This window comes from Centruroides sculpturatus, unplaced genomic scaffold (assembly GCF_000671375.1).
Source record: "Centruroides sculpturatus isolate CEXI.00-Female unplaced genomic scaffold, Cexi_2.0 scaffold811, whole genome shotgun sequence".
Lineage (NCBI taxonomy): Eukaryota > Metazoa > Arthropoda > Arachnida > Scorpiones > Buthidae > Centruroides > Centruroides sculpturatus.
Genome location: NW_019385134.1, coordinates 192,408 through 213,275, shown reverse-complemented (window position 1 = coordinate 213,275; position 20,868 = coordinate 192,408). Strand labels below are relative to the sequence as shown.

At 28.1% G+C, this 20,868-nt stretch overlaps 1 protein-coding gene across 4 annotated transcripts in view; it reads right to left on the bottom strand.

Annotated features, from left to right (window-relative positions):
• The window catches only part of LOC111635242 (zinc transporter 1-like), a 62,992-nt gene extending 48,920 nt beyond the window's left edge, over positions 1-14,072 (bottom strand). The window contains exon 1 of one of the 4 annotated variants that reach the window (XM_023380144.1): positions 14,037-14,072. The gene's annotated coding sequence lies outside the window, so the exon portion shown is untranslated. Of the gene's footprint in view, positions 1-3,005; positions 3,395-6,330; positions 6,749-7,782; positions 7,800-14,036 lie in introns of those variants that run through there. The other 3 variants (XM_023380148.1, XM_023380145.1, XM_023380143.1) reach the window with 3 other exon arrangements.
• Positions 14,073-20,868: the final 6,796 nt, after the last annotated feature.

The following is a 20,868-nucleotide window of genomic DNA, read 5'->3' as shown; positions in this document are numbered from 1 at the left end:
AACTTATTATTATTATTCATTTTCATCGGGAAAACATTTCAAAGTGTCGTTTCAATTCTATTTATTTATTGGAGTGCTTGTGGATACACTATATTTTTTGTTTTTGTGTCTGGTGCGTACACGAATAAATCAGAAGATTTTCTGACACGTGAGCTGGCCACATACAGTTGTCCATGCAAGAAGCACGGATTCTACAAATTTAGCGCTAACCACACACTCGCAGCAATTGTCAGAAGTGCGATATTCCCCATTTATATATATATTTTTAAATCCTTTATAATTTTAATTATTTAATTGCTCCTTTCTCTCGTCCTTGGCATGTTGTGAAATTTCTGATAGTTGGATAATAAACCGTTTTATCGTAATTTGTCTTTTTAAATTATTTTGAGTCGATATTAAAATTTGGAAAAGGGGGATCCCTAGATCGGTAAAATAGGCGAATTTCTTTCTACAACTTCGGTTGTTGTTCGGGATACAGTTAAAGTTTTAACAAAGTTCGAGCGAATACGTAATTAGCAAAAAAAAAGTTGGAATAAAGTGATTAAACAAAAATTATTACAAATATCGTAAATAACAGTTCATAAATGCATATATAGAGATATTTTTTGAAGAGGGGAAATGGTTTTCACAATTTGAAATCGATCGAACACACATTGCTCGAATGCTCGTGTAAACGCGCGCCATCTATCGTAGGATAAATGCCAGAAACCTTCGTGGGAGTGTATTAAAAAAACTTCCCAAAGCTTCATGGCAATCGTACTACGCCAGAAACCTTCACGGGAGTATATTAAACAACTTCTCAAAGTTTCACGGCAATCGGATAAACGGTGTGATAATGCATGAAGGACACACACACACACACACATTTATTTTTATATATATAGATTTCGAATGAAAATAATTATATCTAATAATTAATACCAATATATATTGATTAAGTATACGTCTCTTACTTAGTCTACCGAAGAATTTTTCGGATTGAAGAGACGTTTACTTAATCAACAGATAAATTAGCTACCATTAGAAAATTCAGAAAAAAAAAACAATATAGGCCTATATAATATCAATATATAACATATAATTTTCATTTTATACAAATTCCTGTCTTTTCTCACTTTAAACTAGGAATTATTAATATTAATTTGAATATTTTTAATAAAAAAATCATTCCTAAGTATCAATAATTGCTGAAATGGTTAAAATATTAATATTAATTATTTTTGGATTAATATCATATTACGTTATAATGTGTAACGGAGTAATTACTTATGTAAATAATTATTGCACACACATAATATAATAATAAATCACGCCATATCACGAATGGATTAATAAATTAAATATGTAACAAAAAGTTTATAATCAAAAAGCGGAAAACCAAGCATTTTCCGCTTGTTTGTATTCCCTTTTTGTCTTTTGATGACAAATATTTTGCATATTAGAATATCAGTTTTGAATTAGAATATATTTTTTATGGCTATTTTTGTAAATAGAACATTTCCATGCTTATTTGCATGGAAATGTTCAATTTACAAAAATAGCCATAAAATATGTAGTCTATTAAAATTTTGCTTTCTTGGAACAAGGAAATAAACTCCCACCATAAACAATAATAAAAGCTAGGATAAAAATTTATTTAAAATATTCATAGCTAGAAGACAGTAGATAAATTTTATTCTCCGAGTTCATCAAAGGAACATAAGATCACCCAAAATCATACAGCGATGTGTTATCCTGATCTTTTTCATGAAATGAATAAATTTGAAGATTCTAAAGTTTATCTTCTGATTGTGCACGTTTTCTTTTTTGCATTTTAAACTTTTTAACGAGTAAAACCAATCTTATTAAAAATAACATATTTCTTAATTTAATTTAGCTTTAAGATATTATGTACTGTACTGTACAGTATACTCTATAGTCTTATTCCGTTTGATCAAAAATTCAACTATAAAGAATAATCAGATGTTATTGAATGACGTTATTAAATGATATATTATTGTAAATTCATCGAACTTCATTCAGATATAGTCTATATGAATATTCGAGTAATCAATAATCTATTATTATGAATAAAAAATGGTTATTTCCGCTTTAATTAACATTGATACAATCAACGAAAGCGTATATTTAAATTGAAATGAAATTTAATAAATATTTTTATTAAAAGTTTCTTTGAGACTAATGTCAGGTAAAATTAGAATTTATGAGAAACTTTAATAAACATTGTTAAATTTGTATAATTATTGCAGCATACAGTAAATAATAGAAAAATAAGTTATTATTCGCGAATGATAATACCAGTAATAAAGCTACAACAGTCAAATGATTGTAAATTGAGTAATACACAATTTATCACTCAATGTACTATTGTCATCAGATAAAAATATAAAAGTTTTCAAAGTCAACGAAACTGTCTTCGCAAAAGTAAGAAATTATGTCAGGAGTTTTTTTTTTTTTTTTTGAAGAGCGAAATGAGCAAAGTGGCGGATTCGTAATTATTCATATATAAATTATAGACTATACTTTGATAAAATCATGTATGAAATAAGTGCAAATTAAATTTAGGCCTATATATATAATATTTTGGAGAAATTATAATGAAATTCAAAGGTTTTTACATATAATAGTTTTAAAATATTATTTTCATTGTTGCTTTAAATAGTTGTATAAAATATGTCAATTAAAAACCGGACATATTAAAACGTGTGTACTCTGCTTAAGCTGCTTTACTTTTTAATAGTTTTAAAACTAACTGGTTAAGAAATTACTAGTCGAAAATACTGTATAGCTTATTAGTTTATATTCTCTTTGACTGATTAAAAAGGGGACATATAAGTAATAAAACGAGCCTCATTTTAGATATGTGCTAAATGATAATATGCGCTATATCTCACGTGCTTATTTTAAGACATAATACATTTTAAATGTGAATAATAAAAATCGTAATATTTATGCAGTATAAAGAGACGATCAGAAATAGAAGAATCGATAATAAGCGTACTCACCCGTAATATTCGAAAATTTACTTCTGATTAAAAATTTTTTTTAAGTTTTAGAACGATGAGCTTGAGTAGCGTTCTCGAGTGTTTCGATCGGAAGTTTAAGGAACATATATTTTCGATTTTTAAAGACATTTTGCGCTCGGCTCCGAACGTGTGCATAATTCGCGTCATCAACTCCTTGAAGTGGGTGAATACAATGCCCATGCGCTGTTTTCCCTGTCGTTCGATTTAAACTGATTTCCTATTCGGACTCGTGAATGACTTTTTTTTGAAGTAATTTTTAAATCTATTTGTAAACTTACGACACATCTACACAATATTAATAACAGGTTAAATTCAAGAGAAAGTTTTAAAATTCTTCAAAACGGGTTTAAAAACAAACCGAATGCATTTTAATAGTCTGTTCTGCTCCGCAAAAATATCGGTCACAAAGCTTCGATAACAATCTGTTTTCATTATTAGAATTTTTGGAGAGAAACCAAAATTATTCCCATTAAAACCAAGTACTGTACATATTTTAGAGAAATATCAGCTAGCTCGATNACACACACACACACACACATTTATTTTTATATATATAGATTTCGAATGAAAATAATTATATCTAATAATTAATACCAATATATATTGATTAAGTATACGTCTCTTACTTAGTCTACCGAAGAATTTTTCGGATTGAAGAGACGTTTACTTAATCAACAGATAAAATAGCTACCATTAGAAAATTCAGAAAAAAAAAACAATATAGGCCTATATAATATCAATATATAACATATAATTTTCATTTTATACAAATTCCTGTCTTTTCTCACTTTAAACTAGGAATTATTAATATTGATTTGAATAATTTTAATAAAAAAATCATTCCTAAGTATCAATAATTGCTGAAATGGTTAAAATATTAATATTAATTATTTTTGGATTAATATCATATTACGTTATAATGTGTAACGGAGTAATTACTTATGTAAATAATTATTGCACACACATAATATAATAATAAATCACGCCATATCACGAATGGATTAATAAATTAAATATGTAACAAAAAGTTTATAATCAAAAAGCGGAAAACCAAGCATTTTCCGCTTGTTTGTATTCCCTTTTTGTCTTTTGATGACAAATATTTTGCATATTAGAATATCAGTTTTGAATTAGAATATATTTTTTATGGCTATTTTTGTAAATAGAACATTTCCATGCTTATTTGCATGGAAATGTTCAATTTACAAAAATAGCCATAAAATATGTAGTCTATTAAAATTTTGCTTTCTTGGAACAAGGAAATAAACTCCCACCATAAACAATAATAAAAGCTAGGATAAAAATTTATTTAAAATATTCATAGCTAGAAGACAGTAGATAAATTTTATTCTCCGAGTTCATCAAAGGAACATAAGATCACCCAAAATCATACAGCGATGTGTTATCCTGATCTTTTTCATGAAATGAATAAATTTGAAGATTCTAAAGTTTATCTTCTGATTGTGCACGTTTTCTTTTTTGCATTTTAAACTTTTTAACGAGTAAAACCAATCTTATTAAAAATAACATATTTCTTAATTTAATTTAGCTTTAAGATATTATGTACTGTACTGTACAGTATACTCTATAGTCTTATTCCGTTTGATCAAAAATTCAACTATAAAGAATAATCAGATGTTATTGAATGACGTTATTAAATGATATATTATTGTAAATTCATCGAACTTCATTCAGATATAGTCTATATGAATATTCGAGTAATCAATAATCTATTATTATGAATAAAAAATGGTTATTTCCGCTTTAATTAACATTGATACAATCAACGAAAGCGTATATTTAAATTGAAATGAAATTTAATAAATATTTTTATTAAAAGTTTCTTTGAGACTAATGTCAGGTAAAATTAGAATTTATGAGAAACTTTAATAAACATTGTTAAATTTGTATAATTATTGCAGCATACAGTAAATAATAGAAAAATAAGTTATTATTCGCGAATGATAATACCAGTAATAAAGCTACAACAGTCAAATGATTGTAAATTGAGTAATACACAATTTATCACTCAATGTACTATTGTCATCAGATAAAAATATAAAAGTTTTCAAAGTCAACGAAACTGTCTTCGCAAAAGTAAGAAATTATGTCAGGAGTTTTTTTTTTTTTTTGAAGAGCGAAATGAGCAAAGTGGCGGATTCGTAATTATTCATATATAAATTATAGACTATACTTTGATAAAATCATGTATGAAATAAGTGCAAATTAAATTTAGGCCTATATATATAATATTTTGGAGAAATTATAATGAAATTCAAAGGTTTTTACTTATAATAGTTTTAAAATATTATTTTCATTGTTGCTTTAAATAGTTGTATAAAATATAATGTCAATTAAAAACCGGACATATTAAAACGTGTGTACTCTGCTTAAGCTGCTTTACTTTTTAATAGTTTTAAAACTAACTGGTTAAGAAATTACTAGTCGAAAATACTGTGTAGCTTATTAGTTTATATTCTCTTTGACTGATTAAAAAGGGGACATATAAGTAATAAAACGAGCCTCATTTTAGATATGTGCTAAATGATAATATGCGCTATATCTCACGTGCTTATTTTAAGACATAATACATTTTAAATGTGAATAATAAAAATCGTAATATTTATGCAGTATAAAGAGACGATCAGAAATAGAAGAATCGATAATAAGCGTACTCACCCGTAATATTCGAAAATTTACTTCTGATTAAAAATTTTTTTTAAGTTTTAGAACGATGAGCTTGAGTAGCGTTCTCGAGTGTTTCGATCGGAAGTTTAAGGAACATATATTTTCGATTTTTAAAGACATTTTGCGCTCGGCTCCGAACGTGTGCATAATTCGCGTCATCAACTCCTTGAAGTGGGTGAATACAATGCCCATGCGCTGTTTTCCCTGTCGTTCGATTTAAACTGATTTCCTATTCGGACTCGTGAATGACTTTTTTTTGAAGTAATTTTTAAATCTATTTGTAAACTTACGACACATCTACACAATATTAATAACAGGTTAAATTCAAGAGAAAGTTTTAAAATTCTTCAAAACGGGTTTAAAAACAAACCGAATGCATTTTAATAGTCTGTTCTGCTCCGCAAAAATATCGGTCACAAAGCTTCGATAACAATCTGTTTTCATTATTAGAATTTTTGGAGAGAAACCAAAATTATTCCCATTAAAACCAAGTACTGTACATATTTTAGAGAAATATCAGCTAGCTCGATTCTTATACCTGAATTCAAGTAGACTTAATAAAATTGAAGTGACCAATAATTAGGATAGAGATGGAAATGACCTCCAAACAAAATACCTTGAAGAGAAATACCCAAGGATACTTGTAAAACCAGTGTGGGAAGAAAGGTTGGCCGTTCATCTTCAATTGCTATTCTTCAATCAAAAATATTTATGTAAATTTCTTTTCCCGTATCAAACTGTTTTGACTGATAAATTAATTTTTCTTTTCAATTGTTTCAATACTTCTGTAAGACTGATTAGAAACTACTAATAAATTCACTTGTTTTATTCTTCTGGCAAAATACTAGAGTGAAATGACCTTATAAGTTAGCGTTATTTTACGATTGGGCGACAAATCCAGCCAACCCATCACTATCATTGGCCATTTTATAGCTGGATAGATGCTTCAAGGTCAAATGTTACGAAAAACAAAACAGCAAAAGAGTAAATATCAGCAAGAAAACATTAATTTGAACTTGAAACATTAAAATGATTAGTTAGCTTTTTCACAGCATCGATTGTAAACATGTTCACTATGCGTAAGAAATTAGTCACGGTCAACATGCATCGTTCCGGCAATTAACCCAACGACGCGCTAAATCGGCATTTACTACCTTTTTTCCACTCGGAACTTAGGTTAGAGCTATATAACAATTTAACACCTATTAATTTTCATTAGATAATCATTAAAACAGGTTAAAATAAATATATTTATTTGTAATAAAAATATATAAATATATAAAAAATCTTAGTTAAGTAGCATCTTGTATTATGTAAGTTAATTAGGTAATGGGCGTAGCCACATTTATGTCAGTTAGTAATATATGGATATACGTATTATAAAGCACGCCTTTCTCACAGTTTAATTTTTAAGTTTGAATAGTTTAAACTTTCCTGTTAATAATAAGATAATAAGTTTAAGATAAGACTTTATTTTATATTTTCCATGAAAGTTTGATTGTTTATAAGATTTAGCAAATTATAAATTAAGATAGGAATATAACCTATGTTTACTGTATATTAAATCGTTATAATAATTTTTATTTACAGAGATATCAAAACTAATTTTTTTTAAAAAGATATAGAGGGGTGAAAAAGAAGTATAGAAGTGTAGTAAAGAATTGGAATTATTATTATAAAATAAAGTTAATACTGTATTTTAAATTTTATAAATAAGAAGAGATTTGGAAAAATTATTTAAATGAATTTTCCGGCATCTATACATGTCTGTAATATAGCCTATGGATATATAACATGTAATATAGCCTTCAGATGGATTAAGATTATTGTGAAATGCAAATTTAAAACAAATCTACAGCAAAATTACCGTATTTTATGGTATGTAAGATGCACTTCTATTTCGGCACAAAATTTTTAGGTAAAGTATTTAATGTATGTAAGGACTATTTTGCGCTTTTGGTACTCGGTACCAATGTTTTAAATATTGTATTCTGGTTTTTAAAAAAGTAAAGTTACAATATATACTTTCATTTATCAGGAAAAACAGGATTTTAAAGGTATCATTTACCATTAAAATATTCTATGTAAATCCGTCCAAAATAAAGCTTAGTTCTAAAAAAAAAAGATAATAATACTGTAATATGTTTAATTAAATAATGACACTTTTATTCAAGAATTGAGTTACCTGTAGCCTTCCGAATGCCGGTTGGAGAATTCATTAGCCTATGGGAGAAGCAGGGTGATTTTTAAGTCTTTTGTTTGAACAAAAGTTGTCTTATAGGCCTATGCCGTAAAATACAGTAATTATTATTATTATTTTACAATAGGCGCGCTATCGTATACAGCACAAGCTTTTTATTGATACTTTAATATATTTACTTTTATAAATCGGAAAAATCAAAAATATATTTTTACCTATAGTTGGAAAATTGGCGTGTAATAAAATTTAGGAAATGTTCTTTAAAATAAATTGTATTTACTACTTAGTTGGTTCTATAATTATCTTATTATTTTCAAATTAATATAAAGAGTTAACTTATCCGAAATCAAAAGTGAACTGGATTGTTTTCCTTACTTTTCTCATGGATGTCTTGATATCTCGTTACTCCTAACTTACTCTTCTATCTATTTAGATGAAACTATAAACAAACTTGAAGACTTTATTATAGCATTCATTTTATTGGAGGAAAAGATATTTTATGATCTACCTTATGATATTTCTAATTTTTGTTTTTAAGAAGGAAATTTGTCTTTTATATTTTATAAAAGTTATATTTATTATATATTGTATTTATTCGTGTGTAAAATAAGAAACATGTTATAAATTGCAAAAGTACGAATAGACTATATATAAAACATATTATAAGTAACTACTGTATATCATTTTTATAGAAATATATTTAAGATAGGCTTTTAATTTTTCACAAAAATGTTAACCTGTTCTTTTTGGCAATATTATAAAAATATATTTTAGGTTATTTAAAATTAAAAACACAATAAACAAACTAAATAACAGCATATATAAAGCATTCAATATCACATTAATCCAGCAAAACTGGTTTATTACTGATTATCCAGCAATAAATCAGTTTTGCGGGATAATATGATGTATTTTAATGTTATTTAAAATTATATATAACACAAAATCATTTTTATTATACTTTTTATGGATATTATTATCTCACAAATAATATTTTTTTGTTATAGTATATTTAAATTACATAATTGTTAAAATTACAGTATATAAAATTATGAACTTGTTTTTGAAAGTTGAATATATATTACATATAATATAATATATAATATGTAATATAATGTTAATAGTATTTTTATATAATATACTGTATAAAAATAAGATATTTACATTATAATATATTTACATAATTATTCTATATAGGCTATATATATACTCATACTGTATATAAAAATTAGATTATAACAATGTTAATGGCTTGATATTTCAACAATATATTTTCGATAAATAAAGCTTAAAATGTAATTATTCTTAATTTGAATTTTATTACAGATAAATTTATTTCTTGTATAGGCCTACTTATATTCTTAACTCCCAAGTCAATATTCAGATTGAAATTACACGAGTCACAATAGCCAGTGCCTATTGTCATTTTTTTTGTCTTAGTTTTTGAACTACAATAGTAGAAATCGATTTTTAACTTGGAGATATTTGTACAAATTCGTGTTATTTTGTATTTTTAAAATCTTACATAAGTAGCCACTCACTGTATGTAAGATATACACGATAAAGGATAATCCGTTATTTTGAATTTGTTTATTTGAATGCTTTATGTTATTTATTGTGGGTTGAGGAATGAATATTTTTGATGTAGAAAACTCAGAATTTTAAGTTCTAATAAAAGATAAAATTATAAACAGAAAATTTGGGTAATTTATATAGTCTTTAGATTTTAATCAAAGATTAAATTTAAGTAATATGCAAATTTTCTTCTGCAAATAAGAAAAATGTTTTTAAATCTATGAAACAATGATTTTTTTTTGTTTTTTTACTTATGTTTATTGACTAAAATTGAAACACACTTTTGAGGCTGTAATTGTAAAAAATTGTTGTTTTGTTATAGAAAATGTGAAATTAGTGTTTTCGACGATTTTAATCCATTATATCATATATTAATATTTTATAGTATTATACATGAATTTATAATAGCAAGTGCAAATATAAAAATATAGAAAATTTTCTTTTAAATGATAAAATCATGTTCGTTTTTAAAGTTATATCTAAAAAACTTGTCAAATATTACTTTTCCGAATTAAATAAAAAAATAAAATAAAATAAAATAAATCCAGAAAGCGATTATCTAAATTATTTCTGACATACATTTTTGAAATTTTTCTGTTTTTCCATAATGAAATTCATAAATTTTTTGGATCAGAATTTTTTTCAAGTTAAATGAAATGAATCAATATTTTTTGTCAACATGTTTACAAAGAATTAATTAACATAATTTACTTAAAGGCCAACCAGTTTTACTAAAAGCACGTGTAACGTTAGAGGAATTAACTTTTTTCCATTATTTTTTATGGACTTATTAAAATTTAAAGTTTTTAATACAATATGCAGCTATTTCATTTAAAGTATACTATATAGAAAAAATCTTAAAATATTGGCTATTCATTTATACCTTAATTCATTCAAAATTGATAAAACTTTTATTTTAATTTTTAAATTCCATTTCCAATATGCAGTAGTCATACATTCACAATTACATATAATACAAATTATATTAATCATTTTCTTTCAACTTCAAACCTTTCAAATCTTATATTTCTTTGTGAATTAAAGTTTCATATTTCGGTAGAGTCGTCAAATTTCACTTTTTTGTAATTGGTTTATAACAAAATGTTAATGTTCAGAGTAAATTTAAATAACAAAAGGATGAAACCTCAAATATACAATATTTCATGTTAAACGTCTTTCTAAAACAAGTGTTTGGCTACGGCAGAAGTTTAACCAAGTCTCAATTTTTCAGATTTCTTTGTTTTTGTGATAAACTCATTTGCATTATAATTAAACGCAATAAAAGAAACCTCTCCTCAATACTGTAATAATAGTTTTATTATAAATATCTGGGGCAACTACTGTCATGCGTAGGCCTATATCCAAAATAATAACAAACATTATATATAATATTTATTACTTATGTTTTTTGAAATTATGTCATTTATATAGCCTAATCATATTCGGCGCTTACAAGTTTCCAAAAATGTCAGTAACTTCAATGAAATTTATCTTTATTTTTCATAAAAACATATCACATTTGCGATAATTTTCGTTAGCATTTTGTTCGGAAAAAGTTTCTTTAATAAATTTATCAAAATGTCTACTTTATATGTATATAGTTGTTATTATCTTCAATATTTTGTTTGATTTCAGATAGGCAAATTGTAGCTTAGACATACTATTGATAGAATCTTGATTTGGCTGAAAAGATAGTCGATATTTTAAGTCAAGTCCTGTTGTGATTCTGCAATGTATTTATGTTATTTCCATCGAGTGAAATTAATTCTTAATATANTGTATAACGGAGCATGTACAGGTTTCAAATATACTGCCGTTCGTATACTCCCTAGTTTAAATTCCATGTCAATGTCCAAAAAGAACAGTGCACTCACCGTCTCTAGCGATGGAAATGGAAAAAATAGAGATATACAAAAGTAAACTGAGGAACCGATGTTTAAATGAAAAGGATGCAAATACATTACCAACAGCATGGAAATACAAAATACAAAAATGTATGGGTTTCAATAATCCATAAAGTGGGAACTGGGGTTTATAAGAAGGTATTATTTTATAAATTTAGACGCATGTAAAAATATGTTATTTAATGTTATTTAATGTTTGTAACGCGTATAAGGACATATTTATTTTACTTATTTTATTTTCTTATTTTACAATGAAGACTAAATTATTGTTAATTCGATGTCACAAAATATGATCATATGCGAAATTTTATTGATACGAAATTCATGTTCGCCCACCGTTTAACAAGTCGTCAATTGAACCGAAAAAAGCTTATTCAGAACTTTTTGCAAAGTTTTCTTTTAGAAATAAGTTTGTAACTTTTTGACGTCTAGGTTATTCATATAATATTATTTATAGATTTTTAAAAAAACATGCGTATTTTTATGCAAGTCTTTCGGTCCTCTGCCATTGTAATACGTAATGTTTTGAAAAAGTTAGTTATTAAAACTGCTTACCAAAACTTTAATAATCTTTGTTTTTTTTTTTTTATAAATTTACACAATAGTATGTCATCACACGATTAACGTTATGTTGTTATATAGTAGAGTTAGGTAATCGAACTTCAATAATTTGAACTGTTGGGTTATGGAAATAGCCCAACAGTTCAAGATATAATTCTAAGCATTGTTTTTTTTCTTTCATATAGTAACAGTGAAAGAAATTCTCATTTTCAAAATACTTTTGTTTACGAACCGCATAATTATAAATTGATTACGCGTGAATATAGAACGTGAAATTCACTAATGATTGGTGTTTAATTAAAGTTTTTTGTGTTATGTATAGTGATATAGCCTATGTAGGATTGCACTGTCTGTCTTAGCTAACTCGAACAATTTGATACTCTGAACTTTCCTTGTATATATAGCCTAAGTTGAGATGTTTTTTACTCTTCGCATCCTGTGGGTCTTTCAATCAATCATATCCATCATTGGTTTGGCCATACCTACAACGCGGACGCGGGAGTGGGGGATGATCCCCGTCATATTCGGGACAAACCATCCCCGAGAAATTCCTGGAAAACCACAAGAATTTTTTCTGAATTTAATCCTGGATCCCCTTAACCTTAGCCTTGGCCCTCCGGCAGTCAGTCATTATGTCTTAAAAACACGCAGAAAACACTGGACTGATAAGTACATATTATATTATTAACGTTATTTTTATAGTCTAATTCTCGTTTTAAAATAAATCAATATTAACTTAAATAATTAAAATGAAGCATGATTATCAGGTTTATTAATATAAAATAAGAAAATTTATATTTATTAAATCGTATTATAAATGTCAGTTGCATTCCTTAAATTATCAAATTTGAATTAATATTTAAATATGATATTTATTTATCAGTAAATCTTAAATATCTTTACGAAACTAGAAAAAATATGAAGCTGAATTGAAATTAAAATTACAATCTTTTATTTGTCTTACAAATCTCAAGAGATTTGTAAATCATGGCAATATTACTTTTGTTAAGTATTTTATTTTACAGGACTACATTTTGATCAAACGTTTCAATTAATTTTTATTTATTGGGCTGCAATTTTCAAATTACAGACCTATACATTTCTACTGTCGTATGTCTATCCGTCTATCTTTCGGTAATCTCGAGAACGGAGTTAGATAGATGAAAATTGAAACCAGATATAGAAAGCTTAGTGGCCGGATGGATACCCCGATTAACTATGTACGAACATCCGGTCCCAGAATTTCGTATATAGCTAATCGTGATTTCAATTCAAAAATTTTTAGCTTATATAGAGCGATAATTTGATGTAAAATTGATCCTTACGATAAACTGAGATCAATAACACATTTCTCGACCCTCTAAGGTTTACCATATTCACGTGATCTCACATTTTCTGTGATAAAAGTAGGCCCACCAGTGGCCAAGCGGTTCTGTTCTCTGGACACTGGGAGTTCGGTCGTGGGTTCGAGCTTCGCAAGGACGAGCTGGCCACGTGGAGTTTTTCGAGTTTTCTCTACGTCTGTAATGCCTAGATAGGGGCCAGTTACCCTTAAAAAGACCTCCCGGAAGTCATCGCCCCTAGGCAGATCGCCCAAGTGCCCTAGGCAGATCGCCGTAACTTAATAAACAAACAAAGCGATAAAAGTGATGTGAAAAATAACGTCATCATAGAGAAAAAATAATCAGAATCGATATCAAAACTTAAATATATTTAACTTTTGACTAAATTACTAAAATATGATTAAAATTGCAGCCCGACAAATAACAAATTTGGATTTTTCAGTATTTTGTTAACTGAAATACTAATCAATTTACACTTATTGCAAATGAGTTATATTTTTATGTTCGTGACTATTGCGCCAAGGGGAAGGTCATTCGACATAAACATTACAAAATGCTAGCTATCTATTGATAGAACGATTCTCGGTTTAGCTATCAGGAAAATTCAAAACAACTAAAATGTTTAATATATTTACATTTATAATTTATATTTTTCCGATTCCTGAGAATCATTTATACGTATTTTATTTGACTTTCTAACATCGGAAAGTAATTAATCTAGTTTTAATTGTGAACCTACCTGTATGCATCTTAATAGATGATATTTTGACTTCTGTTAAACTTTTAATGGATATAAATTTGCATAATTTTTTAAACTTATTTTTTTACTTTTTACTGTCCTTGCGCAACGCATTGAAAAATTCTTCCTCTAAACATTTTACATATATAAAACATTATTTTTATGAATGTATTATACCTTCTTTATATATTAATTGTTTATTTATTGACAGCTGGTAAAATGATGCTGCCTAAGGCATAAATTTGCTAATTTTATTTAAATTTTATGTAATACAATTGTCAATTTGATAAATCAAACGAAAAATTTAAAAATTTTCTTTTGATTTTTTTATCACACCTCGAATATCTCATTTACTTTCATTTGTATAGTTAGTAATTAACAATTTAAATTGATGCATACAGTAGGTTCGGCTATCCATTTATTCGAGTATTAAATAAATCAAAAGTAAATTAAAATTTTGTTTCCCTGAACGTTTCGATATAAGCATAAATAACATCATTATATTATATAATACATATAATTAATTTTACCTTATTGCAAAAATAAAAAAATACAATTCTTGTGCGTAAATATTTAGTATAGAAAACAATTCTAATCTATGACACAAATTTTGGAAGTAAAAATTAAGTTAATTCAGATGTGTTTTAATTTTAATTTTTTTTTCCAATTTAGTTGAAATAATTCGCATTTGATATTAAAACCTGATTCAGTTTCACTTGCACCTCACAACTCTTATAGAATCATTATCGCAAAACTGGAATGCTCCTAGTTTGAAAATTGAAAATTACAATTATATTAAGTATACATTAAAACTTTGGATAATACAAAAGTACAATTCATCGAAAGTTTTCCTTGAATTTGCATCAGGCTATTTCTTTTCTAACGAAGAAATTATAGACGAACGTCTCTCCAAGGTTTGCTGGCAGCGAAAAGTGTCCTTGACAGTCAGCTGTGTACACGGCACCATTGTTTGTTCCTTAGGCGTAAATGTCCTTGAATATCTGGTTCCGTAGACCGCTTTATTTTCATACAGAGCTTTTGAAATGGACCATATATCGAAGTTTGGCTTTTGTTAAAAACTTTTATCAATTGTTAATATTATGTTAATAGTACACCTACAAAATTGAACAATATTAATCGTAGTAATACTTGTCATTGTGGAGTTTATAAATCACCGAATTATTGTATTAATATATTATATAATTATTACTAAATAACATCTATTAGAATATTAATAATAATTTTAGTGTTATTTCAATAATATATAAATGATAATTTGACAGAGTATATGGCTACTTATTAATCTACATTCATAATAATAAATAAAATATATCCGAATAATAAATTTCTCGAGTGTACGTAATAATAATTATAATAATATAGTTTGGAGAATAAAAAATAAATAAATTGAAAAGTATATTATCAATTTGTTTATTGTATAAGATTAATTTTTTCCATTATAGTACTGTAATTTAATTCATCTTATTATTTATAAGTTTAACAAAATAATTTGTTATTTGAACACTGATTACTGAAAAACGCCGATTACAGAGCAATGTTAAATTTTCGTATTTAAATTATTTTATCTTAATACCGTAGTAAGATTAGGGAATTTTATCGCCTAAGGCTACGAGCCTGCAATTTAGGATCAATTAATAACGAGGCCGTTTATATAGGTCCAACCCCGTAAAAAGTCTGATTTATTTTCATAAACTGCGGGAAGTGGGAGCGATGCTAACTTAATAGATTTGGCTTTTATATTGGATAATACTGTACTTAATCGGGAACCATATTCAAATAAAGCATGTTTCTAATTGGTCCCGCCTGTTCTGTGATAGCAGTATGCTTTGTATTACCTAAACCACTATTAGATTTGCTTATTGTAAAAATCAATTACCACACCCGCGATCATGTGGACCTACAGTGCAATTTATTTTGCTTTATTATCTAAAAGAACAAGTCATAAAATTCATGTAGCCGGAATCATACTTTTCATAAACTCGTGCATAACATTCACTAATGATCTTTTATTATAATAATGTAAAATTTAAATGCTTGTCATATAAAATATGTAGTAATAAAAACAATAATGGACTTTCACATCTCTATCGTATTATAAATGCATTATTTTTATTTTAAACTCATTTTTTATGTAATAAATTAAAAATATAATACATTATTATAAGATGATACAGATGCGAAAGTCCACTATTACTTTCATTACAACTTCGCGAGAGCATTTATTTGTTATAATGAAACAAAATTTAATTTATTGATTTACATAATATATTATACATTCACGTAGCAGAAAATTTGTGTTCAAATTTTAAATCAGCTGAATATACTCTACGCCCCGATTCGCATATTCATTATTAGTGTATTTGAAAATTTATTTTTTGTGAGTCTCGAAACAATTTTTGTATTAAAAAGACTACTAAAATCCATTTAATTTGCCAACAGGAGTGATTGTATTGAGAAAATGTTTATGTACAGTACAAACTGTATTTGAATAGAGAATTTACTCAAGTGAGATTTAATCTCTCTTTTCGTGTAAATATGTTCTGGAACATTCTCTATTTTCATCATTATGACATAACAGAAATATGTGGAACTGCCTTAGGCAAAACAAGAATGCGAATGAGAATGATTAATTTGCATACATCAACATCTCATAGTTTATTGTAAAGATATAAAGTTGTTAATAAATTACATTATTACATTAATTTTACAAAAGAATATTTGTTTATAATTAATAATTGCTGATTATTCATCAGGATATAGCGTTTTTAATAGGAAAAAATAAGAACAACATACGAAAAATTATTCACTTCATAATTATTTTAAGCTTCTTTAAACATTCCTCCCATTTGTTGAATAGCATATTTTAATAAAATACTGTGCAATTAATATAGTTTTAATTAGACAATTTAATACTATAATTTATCATTACAATCAGCGTTATTTTGGAGTATAGAATTTTTAAATATTTATTGAAGCGCATCGACACAAATTGACTAATCTCTGAAACGTTTTGTAATGACTGGATCGTTTTGAGCGAAATTTTGCAAATTAACGAACTAATAAAAATTGCGTGTCGTGACGGAGGCCGAATTTTAAAATTAGAACGGGAGATATCGATAGGGTCAAAATCATCCCCCAGTTAATGTTAAGTCAATTGGAAAATTTTACATTGCAAAAACGTAAACAAGAGAGCGCACTACCCGACATTCTAAATATCGCGAAAGCTATTGTCATTTTTTTTTATTTTAAAATAACGCGCTTTTTCCATTTTTATAAAAAAATTATATATATATCTTAATTTATAAGCGTTAACATATTATACCTTGCACAGCGTTTATTAATGTAAGTTAAGAAGCTTTAGAACAAAAGTTTTTATATACAGGTAACCTCCGTATAACACGGCACTTCTATAGCACAGATTCACTCTAACACGGTTCGAGAATTGAAAACATCCCCCGTATAACACGGTGCTTTTATAGCATGGGTTCACTCTAACACGGTTCGGAAATTGGGTAAAACCCTCGTACAACATAAAATGTAATAAAGGGTGCGTTCTTTTATACCTCCGCATAACTCCGCGCCAGAGCCGTAACTAGGATTTTGGACGCCTGTGCCCAAGAATAAAAATGGAGCCTTTTTAATTTTTATTATTAAAAAAATAATTTTATTCTAAAAAATTATCTGATGACATTTAAATATTATATATGAATATAAAAAACTTTTTTGTTATTAATTTCAAATGCATATTCCGAAACCTCGTTGGCGCCTTTATTAAATCGGCGCCTATGGCAGGGGCCACATTGGCTATACCCTAGTTATGGTTCTGCTCCGCGCGAGCATTCTAATTGTTTTCGTGGCTACTTTGAATGCTCTTTCAACAAATAATCCATTTAATGGTTAAATTTTACAATTGGGGCCCTTCTTTTGCCTCTAAAAGCTCATTTTAGAATTATAGATTCCTCCACACGATACTATCGATAGTGCGGGCGCCGCCATCTTTCTTTCACCGTCGTTCCTAAATGCCTACAAACAGCAGCGCACACTCCCGTTGCAGAGCGACCGCTATTAACGAACGCACCCACAAACTTACCAGTTGATGAAGCTCATGCTGAGATCATCATATAGGATGAATAATCGTATGGTAAAATATTTATTTAAATAATAAGTATTTTACCTATGAAAAAAAAGAATAATAAATCCGATTTAAATAAGGATTTAACAGCATGTTTTTTTTTTAATTTTTGGAACCTAACCCCCCTTTTCGCACTAGTTCTTTGTTTCGTATAACACGGATTCGCATAACATAGCAATTTTTTGGAACGTAACTCCCGTGTTATACGGGGTTATCTGTACTATAAATTTAATTTGATTTAGAGTGAGCAATGTAGTCTAGACAAAAGATTGACTGAATGCGCGACGCCTGCAAATCACTTACAATCCTACTCAAGCATCGACACAAAAACCTTTGTAATTCAGGCCTTCGTCAGAAACATAAAAATCGAAATTTCGATTTTTATGTTCCTGATGAAGGCCTTTCAAAATGGCCGAAAACGTTAGAAAACGGAATTAAAAAAGCTGCATTATAAAGATTTTTGTGTCGATGCTTGAGTAGTAATTAAGTGCAGTTAAAGAAGAATGTAATCACTTATAATCCGCATAAATGAGCCCAAATACACTTAAAATCACCTTTTAATTAATTTAAATGTAAATGTAAATTAACAAAGTAAAACTTAAGGGGGAAAATATTGTTAATAAAGCTCACGCAAGATCTAGGAAACTTCGATTATAGTTTGAAAGAGAAAAAGGAAAATTTTTCAAATTTTGGCAAATGTAATGACATTTTAATTTCAAAGATGTATCTCAAACAATTTTTTACCATTTTTATTAAAATTCGTTTATGATCAATAAAATATTTTTCTGTTAGCCGTTAACGTTTTTCGCCGAGCGGTTAGTGTCAGTTTATCACTCTGGGGGACCCGGAAACGAATCCGGGCGAGCCGAAAAACCCCAGGAATTTTTCGGGGGTTGTTTGTCCGGGATATGTCTGGTCACCACCCGGTCGCCCAGTTATGGACCTGCTCTGGCCTAACCCACAATTGGCTTAATAAAAAGGGCTTGTTAGTATCCACAGAGCGAAGAAAGTTAATAAAAAAGTCACATTAACTTCACTTGTATAACACATTTGTAAACGAGTTTATCCATCTAATGATTTGCGCAAAAGAATATTATGTCTAGTTTTATAATTTTGTTTTATAGAAATAAACCAATTTTATCAATAACAATAGCTGTATTTAAACCCTCTAATTCCAAAGAAATTGAAGTTACATACTCATTGCAATTATCCTCTGAGAAATCTTCGCACTTGAATGTACAAATGTAGAGTGAATGTTTTCTCAGATAAATTTAAACGAAACCGAAATCAGAAGCAAATTATCCGCAGGAACATTACGGTGTAATGCACACCAAACAATTCAAATATGTAACTTGCTATGATATTCCTATTCCCTCTCTCAAACAGAATTTATTTAAAAAAGTCAAACAAAAAATTATGAAAAATAATTGATAATTATTGTTTGTAATTCTCTTTCTTTTTATTTTAAAAGATTTAAGGAAAGTCAGAACTATTTTGTATTCCGAACATACTGACTTTACATATGCCTATATTTTGATTATTATTTTCTCAATAATGTTTTAAAAAAATGTATTTTGTTTCAAACATCCAAATTTTAAATTCTTTCTTTTCTAGTTAAGTCCTAGTTTTTTGGCCGGATGGTCGAGCGATCAAGGTGGCAGCCTACCGCTCCGGGGGAACCAGGTTTGAATCTGGGGATGGTCCGTTCGGATATGTCGGGTCCCGTCCCTCACCACTCGGCAGTCCCATTGTGGGCCTGGCCGAACCCATAATGGGCTTGCAAAAAGAGGCCCTCTTAGTGCCCACAGGGTGAAAAGAGTTAAAAAAAAGTCCTAGTTTTTGTCATCAAAAACAAAAGGAAAAAGAAACCAACTGTAAATCGCATTTATAATTTAATTAATAGATAACAATGTAAAATGATTTGACATTATTGTAGTTTTGGCTTATGTGAATGATAGAAATTTCATATAATTAGCTGTTTTTCTTTTTTAACTCTGGATTGGATTAACCATTTTGAAAATAAAATTTAGATCAAAATTTTGAATAACCACTTTTGTTTGTTAAGTTATGGCAACGAAACACGTGGACGATCTGCAGGGCCGGATTAACCCACTTTGGAGCCCTAGACATTTTCTTCTTACCGGGCCCCCTCCCACATAAGAACATAAAAACACATTTTCTTTAGATTTTAGAATTCACAATAACCATATAAAGAGCAATATACAGTATATTTGTTTAATATATACAGTTGTCCAACAGAAAAGTAAATATCTTATTTACAAATCTTTTCAAAATAGACAAGTTTGACCGGGGCCTACACATTTGTCTCACTTGTCTATGCGATGATCCGGCCCTGACGATCTGCCTAGGGGGATGCCTTCTGGGAGGTCTTTTTAAGGGAAACTGGCCCCTATTTAGGCGTTACAAACATGGAGAAAACCCGGAAAACTCCACGTGGCTAGCCCGTCCAAGCGAGGCGCGAACCCACGACCGAACTCCCAGTGTTCAGGGAACAAAGACAGCTTGGCCACTGATGGGGCCTTTTTTTTTAATTAATACAAAAAGAATTTACATAATGTCGTAGCTAGGGTTATTGCACCCAAAGAAAGTGTCTGATTTTGTGCCCTCAAAAATCTACTAGATATATTGAACTACTAGGAATCGCTTTGCTGATTGCAC